The sequence below is a fragment of the Heterocephalus glaber genome, unplaced genomic scaffold, assembly GCF_053883595.1.
Source record: "Heterocephalus glaber isolate CG9 unplaced genomic scaffold, H.glaber_assembly_v1.0 deba00001636, whole genome shotgun sequence".
Classification (NCBI taxonomy): Eukaryota; Metazoa; Chordata; class Mammalia; order Rodentia; family Bathyergidae; genus Heterocephalus; species Heterocephalus glaber.
The window spans coordinates 1,035-14,202 of NW_028258394.1; the positions used below are offsets into that span (position 1 = coordinate 1,035).

The 13,168-nt window shown below is 41.7% G+C and overlaps 1 long non-coding RNA gene across 4 annotated transcripts in view; it reads left to right on the forward strand.

The window, feature by feature from the left end:
• Positions 1–260: 260 nt before the first annotated feature.
• The window catches only part of LOC147822388 (uncharacterized), a 29,497-nt gene continuing 16,589 nt past the window's right edge, over positions 261–13,168 (forward strand). Inside the window, exons 1-3 of one of the 4 annotated variants that reach the window (XR_015445727.1) lie at positions 261–313; positions 6,150–6,284; positions 9,872–10,075. This is a non-coding gene — a long non-coding RNA (uncharacterized LOC147822388). Of the gene's footprint in view, positions 314–689; positions 765–2,805; positions 6,285–9,871; positions 10,076–13,168 lie in introns of those variants that run through there. The other 3 variants (XR_015445728.1, XR_015445726.1, XR_015445725.1) reach the window with 3 other exon arrangements.

Sequence of the window (13,168 nt, forward strand, 5' to 3'; positions counted from 1 at the left end):
CTCAGGAGGCAGCACTTAGATCAGCCTTGAAGGCCTGTTCCTCAAAAGACACAGTTTCGGGCACTTTGGTTTTAGGATGGGAAGAGGACATATTTCATGTGGATGGTGTGAAAGAGACTGTGCACAGGGCCTCATGTAGGCTCAGTGGTGGGCGCCTCCGCCTGCGCAGCTCGCGGAGCGGGGGCCGGTCTCCCTGCTTGCCTGTCGCGCCTCCACGTCGGATAACCAGCGCTGGAACTCTTCGGGCTCCGAGGGAGGACCGGAGAGACGGAGCCCGGGCCGCCTGTGGAGCACTGCAGCGGCCCTGAGCAAGGTGAGCCTCGCGGGCCCGCGGACCGTCCGGAAGGTGCCGGGGGTGCGGGGCTGCTGGCGCGCCGCTGGAGCGCCTAGGTCAGGGTGGGCTGGGGAAGCGGGGAACTACTCGCCCTACTCGCCTTCCCTGCGGCTTGTGAGCCGCTGAGGACCGGGGAAGTGGGATCCAGTTCAGGAGATGCGCTGCACACCGCCACTCGAGTCCCAGCTGTCCCGGGGCGTGGGAATCTGCGTTGGGCTAAGGGGCATCCCAAGTAGTACTGGCGCCGCGGGAGGGGTGGGGTGGTGGTCCTGGTGGCGGTTCAAATCTGACCTTTCTAACTAGGTGAGTCTGAGAGGTGCTTCTCGGAAAAGGTTCGGGGGGACTCTGCTGCCGAGGCTGTATAGACAAGCCAGTTGACTCGGTTTGGACCCGCAATCTGAGGCGGTAGTCATTTTCGGTGTAGTGTGAGGTATCCGTGTGGAGCGCTTGTGTACTTTTCCCGCTCACTCCTTACCCTGTTTCAGAAAAGAACTGTTTAATTGACACGTGGTGCCTTGGGTACAAAACTATTAATAGTAACTTGGAGCTTGTCAGATTGGAGACCAACCTTTAGTCCAGGAAGAAGAGTAGTATTTAATAAAAATGTCTTTTTGTAGTAAGGGGCACAGAATAAGCAAAAACATTCTATTTTTTTTTCTGTGTGTTTTTAAAAACTCCTTTCCAAAATCTTAGCAAAGTAAATAGTCATGTACAGAACTGAAATTGAGTGATCTCCTTGATAATGCTTTTTTAAAAAGTTTTTGCTATGAGTAGACTCATAGCGTTTTCTACTTCTCTCCCTTCCTGTGAAACTTTCAGAAATAGCTGGAGCCAGCTGTTAACTTGGAGAGGGGGAGCTGAGAGGCCAGTCCCTCAACAAGCTGGTCATCAGATACCAGGTCATGTGCAACCACTGGCTATTAAGAAATCACTCTGCTTCCATCTTTGAGTCATTTGGACATCATTTGTGGATTGTTTCATATTAGGCTTTTATGTATGAGAAGCGGTGTAGGAAAGGCATGATGTAGTATGTCAAACTCAAGGCTTTTCGTTATATAGCTGACAAATTGTGTTGTGTGTTGATAGAATCTCCCCAGGGTTTCTTTCGATTAAATGTATCTTACAATTTAGAACTCTGCATTGACCATACCGTGTAATAGATAACATTAGATAGAATCGAAATGTTCAGATGGGAAGTGTGAAGTGTGTTGTTTTCAATGATTTATTGAGAGTTTCATCCCTTTTCTCATTAGATGAGAAGCAGATTGTCATATTAGTATCATTGTAATATTGTTTTATAAAACATGCTGTACTTTTGACCTGTTATCACTTTTTTGAAGGTGCCGAGGAGGGGGTGTAACTGGTGAATAAAGGTCTCCTGCTCTGAGTACAGTATTAACTGTATGCAGAGTAGAATAGTAGATATACCAGAGATTAAAAAATGGGAAGAATGAGACTATCTCCTTGGTATTTAAGTGTGTACAAATGCAGTATTTGACCACTATCAAGGGTAATAGGTTCAATTTTGACTGTTGCTCTGTATGTTAGAATCAACATGAATAAAGCTTTTGGTATTATTCTTTTTTTTTTTTTTTTTTTGGTACTGGGGATCGAACTCTGGACTTTGCACCTGTGAGGCAGGTGGTGGAACCACTGAGCTAAATCCAGCCCTTTGGTATTATTCTGAATGCCTGTGAAGGACATTTCCCTGAAATTCAAAAATTTATGGTTATATCTGTTTTTTGGAAGATTTTAGTTAAGGGTGTTTTGTTTTTTGAAGGTGCTGGGTATCAAACCTAGGGTCTGTCGAATGCTAGCTGAGTGTTCTACAACTGAGCTACATAGCCCTAGCTGTAGGAAGCGTACTTTATATTAAATGAACACACTGGGGACGGTACCTGTTTTTAAGTTTAAAGAACACGTTACATATTTCAAGTTCTTTACTTGATCATTTACTTATCTATAGTGCTTGACACAACAAAGGTTTCATTTTTCATCATGGTCAAATGTTGTGTATATTGTAGATATGGGGAAGCAGTTGGGCTCCTCACAGTTATGAACCATGTGAGGAATACAGTACCTGATACTGAAACAACAGTTACAACTCAGCTTCTGTTCTTTTCCTTCTATGGAGTAATATCAATAAGTCCCAATACTAATTTCTTCTCCCCTAGGATAGAATGGATCTGAAACAGGAGAGTGTTTGAATTTGTATTAAAAATATGCCAGTCCAAAGTTTTTTTCTTCTATATAATAATCTGAAATACTTATGAAAGTTTCCCAGAATAGTGGATAGATTGTGATTTTAGGTGCTCATACACATGTGAAGGTGAAACATTGTTGGGAAAAGACTTACACTTAGTAGGTACTTGAAAGCAGCTTAGCCTGGTAAAATAAAGTTTATCTCAATCTCCCCCATGGTTTTCTGAATCCTCGCCCTACCTGTTGCCTAAAATTCTGTGAGTCCTGTCAGTGCTGCCCTTTTCATAGAGCTTTTTCTTTGCTGGTCATTGAAGACAGCCTTCCCTTGATTTCCCATAGTGTTTTTTTTTTCAATTTGCTTCTGACTCTCGTTCTAAGTATATCTTTTTTTGTTCTTAAATTTGTGCTTGCTGGACTGTAGGCTACAGGGGTTTGGATTCTCTTGTCATGTCTAGAATATTGCCTTGTCTGAATTGTTAAATGGGGAAGTAAGGGAATGAACCTGAGAGCGAAGGTGGAAACTTGCCTTCCAGGTACAATAATAGCAGCTCAGGGCTGGGGGTTTAGCTCAGTGGCACCGCACCTCCCTTGCAGGTGCAAGGTCCCGAATTCAATCCCTGGTTAAAAAAAAAACCCCAAATAGCAGCTTGAATTTACTGAGTAGAGTCCTGGAGCTTCTATAATTTGTGGATTTCTCTATACTGAAATAATACACATCATAGGTACGTAATTGCTTGGGACCCTCTGGTCCTTTGGGAAGGGGTCTAACAAGAGACATTGACAGTTTCATTAGCTAGGCATGCAAATACTGTGTGCTAGACACTAAATTTATTGTTTAATCTTAATGGTAGTGATGAGAAGCAAGGAAGGGTAAATATATGGAGAGTCTTAAATACCAATCCATCCACTGTTAAAGTAGGCAGTGGGAAGCTGCCCATGTAAATTGAGGAGCTGGAGTCACAATAAAATTAATATGTAGGTACATGTGTGGGCAATACGCCTTTTGTGTAAATAAGTTTATGTAACTTATGAAGAAGCAGAAGATACTAGACAAAGTTATTAGGCCTCAGGAATCAAGAAACTTGATAATTTTATTGAATAATTGAATATGTGGAAGACAAGGCTAATGTAAGGATTGAATTTTTTCCCTTTTTTAAATTAGTACATGTTTGCTGCAGGTAATAGTTACATTTCTTGGGGGGAGTTGGTACCTGTAGATGACACATCTCAGTCCTCATCTCCCTACTTCCTTGTAGGGAACCAGGGCAAGGGGACATTACTAGAACCTCTGCAGTAAGTCCTAGTCTCCTGCGAGCCAAGGCAGCACGAGGGGAATTAATTACAGGAAAGGTAGAAACCTGAAACTTTGAGAAGAAGCTGAGCTTTGGGTCTGATCAGTGCTGCTCTGGGCGGCAAAGAGGAAAGCCCCCAGCTTACCTCAGTACATCAGGAGAAACAAATGTAACAAAAGACTTGCGGGAGTTCAGCACATCCTGCCTAAACAAGATGTAACAGTCCAAGAACAATGAGGAACGGAGTAGATGTTTGTTCCTCCCAGGATGTTTTCAGCTCCCAGGATGTTTCTTGTCCTGGAGAATCACAGCCTCATGGGATCATTGAGGTCTCAGTTGTGACCAGAGGCCAAAATGGAGTTAAGTCTCAGAATTCCATAGGTGGGCTGTAGGCAAGAGAACTAGGCTAACCAAATGATTTTACCCTGAAATTATGTAGCGTGGCTCCCAACGCTTCTACTGTCTTTTATTTTCTCTTTACAGTATTTGTATTTTGAGCTTCTCATAGAAGAGGAACCATGTAATATTTAACCTTCTGTGTTTGATTTATTTCACTTAACATTATGGTTTCAAGGTGCCTCCGTTTTCCTACAAGTTTATCCGTCCTTATGGCTGAGTAGTACCCCATTATATATAAATACCATACTTTATATATTCATCTTTTGACAGACATTTAGGCTGCTTCCAAGATTCAACTATTATGTATTGTGCTACTATAAATATGGCTATGCGTGCATATCTTAAGGGTTTAATGTGAAGGAAAAATTAATAGAATTCGGTGATGAGCTACAAGGAATGAGAAGGGACAGATTATGTTCTGTGACTAAGCATTTTCATTATTTTATTCAGCCATTCAAACAATAAGTAGAGAAACACAAGCTCCAAGAAATTCACTCCTCAAAGCTCTTTTCACAAGAAGTAGTGAAGTAGTTGAGTCTATTTAATCTTGTATCTGCTATTCTGTTCAGGTAATGTACTGTAAGCCTACACGAGGTTTGAGTCTGCCTGACTACAGAATTGTGTACAGCCAAGAAAATAGGAACAGAGGGAAGAACACCTTGCAGAAGAAGGAGAGTTCAGTTTTGTTTGTAACAGTCATTTACTTGAAGTTGGTATCTAAATGGTGGTAAGTTGAAAGCAGTTACAAATAAGGAATAGTGACTAGGGAGCCCCTAGAGATTGTTAGTATAGGTGAGTTCTTACAGAGGGTTGTAAAAATGGGCTTTAAAGATTTAAAAGTTGAACCTATCTCAAACATGCTCAATTAGGGAATAGGAAAAGAAAGATTTCTCCACAGGTGAAGAACCTGAGCCAGTTCGTTACATGGAAACAATCAATTTTGAAGTAGTTTTTGGAACTAGTAGATATTTTTTGGAATTGTTTATACTTAAAACCCCAGAGCATAAAGAAAAACAAGCAAAATTAAGTTTTCTCATAGAAGTTCCATTTTTTTCTTTGCCATTTTATTGATGGTGATTTCTGTGCATCAGTGTTTGAGTGACATAGAAATCACCTTTAGGTACAGAATAAGAATATACCAAGGAGAATATACCAAGTATTTTTTCAAAAACCAATTTATTAGAAAATAAACCAGGGCCAGGGATTTATCTCTTTGGTGCCATGATTGCCTGCCAAGTGCAAGGTCCTAAGTTTGATTTCTGGTTCCCCCCCACCCCAGATACCAATTAATTAGAAAATATATCCTTAGAGAAACTTGGAAAATGAACTGAGCATTTTAAATACATAGTATTGAGTTCTATAGGGGAAGAATTAAAGTTGATGTGGACTGAAGATCTCATCTAGTATTTTTACTTTGATGTCGTTATGACTGTCATCAGTTTTCATACGAGGTTAACTTACAATAAAAGGAGAATTTTGGCAGTTCTTGGCCCCACACTTCTGTTGATTTAGAAGCCTTGGCACAGTACCTGGTGTGAGAGAGAGACTATAACTGGACTTACTTTTCTGTTGACTGAGGTCATTGTGACAGGGCCGAGAACCATTTCTAAATGTCATGAAGGTTGAGGAGGGGGAGGATAAAAGCATGCAAAGAACAAAGCAGAACCTTGCATCAGAATCTTGCTTTGGCTTGATTCTTCAGATGTTAGAGATAAGAAAGTGTTGTATTTTATTTCCTGCCTATTTAAACTATTGTAAAAATGACTAAAAATCATATAGTCTCAAAAATCTCAACTTTTCATGTTACCATTTTATTGCTTATGCTCATAACTAAATTAGAACTCATGTTTTGGTTTTAAAAGTTTGGATTTCTGACTTTGATATTTTTTTTTCCTCCTGTGCCTTCCCTTTTCCACCCCCAGTGGGCAAACTACATTCATGGGTGGCAGGATCGTTGGGTAGTTTTGAAGAATAATACTCTGAGTTACTACAGATCTGAAGATGAGACAGAGTATGGCTGAAGGGGATCCATCCGCATTAGCAAGGCTGTGATCATGGTGAGTTCCTATTTCTCTTCAACAAGGATTCATTGAGCATCACCTATAGTCAGGAACCATATACATCTGTGAACAAAATGAACATCCATGCTTTGGTGGAGCATGTTTTCTAATACTTTTTTTTTTCTTTTTGGTACTGGGGATCAAACTCAGGACCTTGCGCTTGAGAGGCAGGCCCCGGGACTGCTGAGCTAAATCCCCGGCCCTCTTACACTTTTTCATCAGTTATTTTGGCGTGCTTATCACTATGTAGTGTTGTTTTGTATAGGTATGTAATATTTCATATCCAGTGAAATTGGGACATTTACTTCATAAATTATGGAAAGAGTTAAATCAGGAAAATCATATAAAATTTACATCTTATTTTCAGCTTAAAATATATGAATATATATTCATTTGCCAGGTTTTTCATGTTGAGCAAATGTCATCTTTTGTGATGCTGAGAATTGTTACTGTGTTAACTGTATCCGTAATTATGTCCAATCTAGTTTCCAGTTTTGCTTCCCCTAAAGTGGAGTGAGAGTTGAAAGGTACTTTTGAAAAACTGATTCTGGGCTCTTTCTGTGATGTTCCCTAACATCTTGCAATTGTGTCACCTTTATCTAATGTAACATTTTTTTTTTTTTTTGGTACCGGGGATCAAAATCGGGTCCTTGTGCTTGCCGCTTGGGCAGCAGGCAGCGAAACCACTGAGCTAAATCCCCGGCCCTAGTGTAACACCTTTGAAAGGAATAACTCACTTTTGAGTCATTCTACTTAGTTTACATTCAACTCTGGACTGCAGTCCATAGACTTAATGTAATTCATTTGTGTAAGAATAAAAAGTGGACTGGCCTAAACAGGTTTGGGAATAACAACTGACTTGTTTAGCATGTAATTCAGTTATACTGGGATCAGGAGTGTTTGATTATGGCTGGATGGAGCGGCTTATGCCTGTAATTCCAGCCTTTTGGGAGGCTGAGGCAGGAAGATTCCAGGTTCAACCCAGCCTGAATAACTGAATGACTTGGCATGACCTTATCTCAAAATAAACAATTTTTAAAAGATTTGGAATGTAGCTCAGTGCTGAGGTGCTGGGTTCAGTTCCCAGCACTGAAAAAATTAAAAGTTCTTAATTGTAACAAAAATAGTTAGTTGAGAGTGGCTAGAATGCCGTATCCACATTTATATTTAGTAAAGGGCTAAAACTATATTGGCTACGGTAGGACAGGTAAATGGAGATAGCTCAGTTAAGGGGGCTATTGTAGTTAATGTCTAACGTTGGGTATGCTAAAATAAGAGTATACATTTTATTCCCCCATTCAAAGAGAAATCACATTTTCTAATAGAATTTATTTTATCTTCCTTATAAAAGTAAAAGGTATACTTTGGATTTGTTACTGTTTGTATCTCATTTATGTCATGCATTTAAGGAAAATCTTACAGAATTTTTCCATCATTTTTTATACATTTGATATATTCAAGTTTGAAAGGAGAAGCTTAGTTAGATATCAAGTTGGAAAAGCAGGAATTGTTTGGAAGCATTAAGCTACTATTCTTCATTCTAGGGACAATTTTAAATAAATATTTTGAACTTTAAAGCTCAATATTTACTTTGATGTGTGGTAGATTATAGTGTTTTTCCAGTCTACTATTTTCAAAGTTTTTCTCTTGGGGCAAGGATTTAGCTCGGTGGTTCTGCTGCCTGCTTTGCAAGTGCAAGGTCCCAAGTTCGATCCCCGGTACCAAAAAACAAAACAAAACCAAAACAAAACAAACAAAAACAACAACGTTTTTCTCTTTTAAGATAAATCATTATTCATATCGGGATAGAATAGTGGATGGAAATATAGTTCATGATCTTGAAGTGTCTTTCCACGGGTTCTTCCCTGCTCCCCTTCTTTTGCATATGTCAGGTACATATTAATTGTAGTAATTGACTCGTTGAAAACAATGTTGATGATTGATGTCAAAAGGGGAGAGAAGTAAATATTATCTTTATCGTCTTCTAAGTAGTAGTATCCCTAGAGTACCATGGTCGTCTCCGTGGATTTAAATATAGTTATCCTATCTTGAAATATTGGCTGTAGTAGTAGTTCATGTCTTATTTGAAGAAAAGTGTTTTTTTGGTACCGGATGTCGAACTCGGGACCTTGCGCTTGCGAGGCAGGTGCCGGAACCACTGAGCTAAATTGCCAGCCCGAAGAAAAGTTTCAATAAACATTTTCATTGCATCTGAGGGGTAGAGAGCACTGTGTCACTTCATTGTAGATTTTTGTGTGTGTGTGTGTGTGATAGTTACATTTGTACGCAGAACTTTCAGTTTGTTATATAGTTATAAGGAATGGGTAGAAAAGTGGGACTGTTTGAATACTTTGGAAGGAAAGATGTGTAAGTGACTAATGGGAATATATTAAAAACATTTATTTCTAGTAAGAAAAGAAAATCAGCCCGATTGTTTGGGTCACCTGCAGTTCAATTTGATGAAATTGAACTGACAAGGGACTTGGGAGACAGCGTTGAGGAGCTCAGGCCAGAGAGGGGGCGTGTGCCAGGGAAGGAGGAGGTGGGAACTTGCGCGTGGGAGGGGGTGCACTCTGCCATTGGGGTCCCCTCCCCCCTAACGGTGGCCCATAACAGTGGCCATGAGCAGGCAGGCAAGGTGTGAGGCTGCGCCCGGAAGTGACCCACAGCCTCCAAACAGGGTCTGGGAGGACATGGTAAAGGGCAGGAGTAAGAAGTGCAGAGAGGCGGAGTCGGGAGCCGCTCTTGACCTCCGCGCCTGGGTAGCCCGAGCTAGAGAAGCAGCCGCGCGCGCGTGGACGAGGCCTCCGGGAACCTGGCCGGCCTCCCGGGGGGGGGCTCCCGCCCGGCGTCCTGGCGGGGGCCCCCCGAGAAGGCGCGCACCCTGCAGCAGCCTGGGACCCACCGGGGTGCCATGCTGGGCCTCTCAAGGGGGCGGGACGGCGCCAGGCCTGCAGGGGGCACTGCAGCCTGGACAGACATGGGGTGGACTGGACCCAGTGAGCAGACGGGAGCGCGCGGGGCCTGCAGGGGTTGCAGCCTGGACGGAGATGGGGCAGATGGGGACCCACGCTGAAGGGGCTTAGGCTGTGTCCAGGATCCGGGGCTCAGCGCTCAGCCCTGTGCCTGCAAAAGTTACCTTAGTGCTAACAGCCAGCTTCAGACTTTGTAAAAATGACTGGCTGCCTCTCGTGGACTGACGTTAGGTTGCCCTGCATTTAGAACAGACAGTATGCTCCTGGGGATTGATACCGGTTTACTTCCATCTTGCTGGAGAGTTTTAATATCTAAAATTGTAGGCTTTTAAAAATGTAAGCACTGGAAGGTTTTTCCTTCTCCATTTATAGCCCTTGTTTTCTGTAGCTTGACAGAAAACTGAAATGCTGTTGTCTTAGTGACACCAACGGTGAGTGAAGCCCTTGTTCAGGCGGCTCCTGATAGGAACGGGGATGTGGTTGGATGTCTCTCCGTGCAAGTTATTGCCACTACTTTCCACCCTTTGTTGTCTGGTTGGGGGATGTGGTGTAAGACCCTGTCTGAAACGTGGTATGGAGATTTTAACAGCTGTGTTAAAATGACCACAGACACATCCGCAGCCAGAATCATCAGGACTTGGAAACCGTTTCCCCAAATCCAAGCTCCAACCCGCTGGGGTCTGTCCCCCAGAAGACACCTGATGAGAGTTGCAGTGATGACTGACCGTGGCAGTGTTTCTGGAGCTCAGAAGAGGGAAATCGTACTTCAGGTTGGAAATGGGAAAGGAGATCGGCAAAGACTTTCAGGAAAAGGTAGGATTAGAACTGTAACAAATAGCGCTAAGCTTTGGATGTGTGCGGCCTGTGCTGGAAATATTGGGGGCTGGCGGAACTTCAGGGTGGTGGTCACCAGGGTCCCTCAGCAAGAGAACAGTCTGGCTGGAAAAGAGTTTCTGAAAGAGGAGGAAGTGGGAAGCAGGTTGGAAGATTGTTTGGCACCAGTCCTGGAGAGCCTGATTATGGTTGGCAGCAGGGCATTCATTCTGTAGGAAGGCACGAGTTGGTTCTTCTCTTTTAAAAATCATATGAGCCACTTTAAGTACAGTAGCATGTAGTACACTGAGTGATTTTTAAGTAGGAGAGCGACTTGATCAGAAGTGTAGTTCACAGTGAACACGACAGCAGTGCCTAGATGGATTGGACATTGACCGAGAAAGGAGAAGCATGGTTGTCAAAGCACTACTAGACTCCGGGCTGCGGTGGTGTAAAGGAGGGTTGCAACGGTAGGGATGGATAGGAGAGGACAGAGGTGAGAGTTGATGGAGAAAGATTGCAAAGACTAGATAGATGGCAAGATCCAAAAGATGGGAAGGGGAGAGAAAGGAAGAGAAAGGTCATCCAGGAATAAAGATTATGGATTGGAAAATTATCTTTGTAAAAGTGGAAGTGAAACTTGAAGATGTGGTGAGATTTTCAAGGGATATCATCATGGAGAGAAAAGGGCCGTAGGTAAATGTACTTTGGGAAAACTTTTAAACTTGAAGAGATAAAAGGAATTAAAAATCAGGTTAACGGTGTAATATGTGAGTATTTAGAAAAATAAAACCAGGAGAGTTGGTATGACAGAAGATTAGAAAAATACAAGTATCTGATCAAATACTGCAAAAAGATAGAAAAGCTTAAAAATTGAGGGAGGCCATTGATTTTGATAATGGAAACGTTGGTCAAGTAAGAGAATTATGGAAGCTTATAAGAAAAGTAGGTGGAAGTAGGAGGGGTAGGGGAAAGGAAAGAAGGGAATGCAATTAATATGAGAAAATGAACAAATAGAAACAAAGTCTTTGTAAATAGGGAGGGATGGAGGGGTTGAAGGGAGGGCAGGCAAGGGGAAAAAATAAGAACCAAGAGAGTATGTAAAGGTGCATATCTGCAATGATGAATGTCATTATATTGTACGCCTAAAATGTCCCAATAAAAGGATAAAAAAATGGAAGTAGGCCAAGAACCTTGTTGCTGAATGGGAAGAGGGGGAAGGGCTGTTGGCTCATGGGAAGAGTTTTAGCTTCTAGGAGAAGGAAAGACTGAAGGGAAAGGTTCAGGGGAGGGAGTGAGATGGAGGCTCCAAGAAAGGGAAGACTTGAAGGAGCAAAGTCTGGAATATTTGGCATGGGAACATGAAGGGCACAACTTGTGAAGCTAACTGTGGAAGGAGGAGAGCTGCTCTCTCTTCTGAGGTGGTGAATACAAGAGCAAGAATTATATAGAGAAGTGTTAGGGGGAATGTAAAAGTAGCTCTAAAAGAAGTTAAGAGAGCTTGTTCTCACTGGTTTTGTTTTAGTAAGGTAAGAAACTGGTTCACCTTCTTTGGTGAGCTGCTGGAAATGGGAGCAGGGTAGCTGGTGAGGAGCTGGAGGTGGGAGCAGGGATTCAGGGTGAGGAGCTTGAGATGGGGGAAAGGGTGGAGAGTGTGGAGCTCAGAGTGGGAAAAAGGAATCCAGAGCAGTTGCTTCAGCACAGAAGTTCTTGTGATAATTACTTTATGCATTTGGAATATTAGCATAATTTCTCTCTCTCTCTCTCTCTCTCTCTCTCTCTCTCTCTCTCTCTCATGAGTGGTTGTGAGAGTCAGAACAATTTTGAGGATCATTGAGAAGCTGGATGGATTTGTTAGCATGTTGATCTTTTCCATTTAAGTACCATATGTAAGAAGTTTGCCAGTATATATAATTTTCAAACAATACTGTGTACTAGCATGGTTGAGCAACACAGTTTCTGGTACTGTATTTGTTATGGTTAATGAAGCCTTAGCAGAGACACATCTTTTTGGAGTTCAGTGAAGTTTTAACTTCAATTTCAGAGTGGTTCCAAGTGTAGTAGATAGAAAGTGTCATCCTGGGGCTGAGAACACTTGCCTGGCAGGCAGCAAGCCCTGAGGTCCCAGCACCACCACAAATAAAATATGTTTTTCTTTGAAGATCCAGTGAGTAAACCGTTTAAGTTTGCAAGCCACATGCTTGCTCTTCATCTTTTTAAAATTTATTTTCACAATCTTTAAGAACAGTAGAGATCTTTTTTAGTTTCCAGCCAGTGAAATAACGGTCTGTGTACTATGGTTTGCCCATCCTAATATGAAATGAGTATATCTTTTGAGAAGTGTTTGAAAGGCGCCCAGGGTCAAAAGTTATATGGGGATAGATTTGGAGATGCCTGTCTGGGAATTTCAGCATTGCAATTTTTAACTGAATTTGAATTGATTTTGTTAGGGAAGGGGAATAATGTTTGAATTTTTTAAGATTAAAGTTGATGGTTTTAAAATGACTTGGGACAACCTGAGGAAATACTGTTACAAAGTCTTGGGAGGAGGCAGAAATTCTTGAATAGTTAAATAATTCATTTCTGCATGACAGTGAGGAGAGGATACTTGGAAAATTATCGAAATCAATACTTTCAAAACTAGAAATAAACCCAAAGCTTACAACAACCCAGTGAACATTAATTGAAGAAAAGAAACAGAACCTCCATAGGAACAGTGGTGTGTTTTTTTTGTTTTTTGATTGGTGCATTTTAGGTATCCAATATGTTTACATTTATCATCAGGTGCTTGTACCCGTATATGATGTATCTTCCTTCTGATTTTTTCCCCATTGCCTGTGCACTCTTCATCCCCTCCACCCTTCCGTATTTACATAAATTTTGTTTCCATTTTTTTTCTTTTCTCATACTTTTTCCTTTCCCTTCTTCCCTTTCCCCTTCCCCTCCCACCACCCCTACACCTTTGGACCTTTTTCTATTTCAAGTTATCAATTATTCATTTTAATCTTTGTTTATACTTTCAATTTCTCACACTAGAGAAATTATTTGATATTTACACATATGTGTCCTATTTATTTCACTTAGGCGTATGGC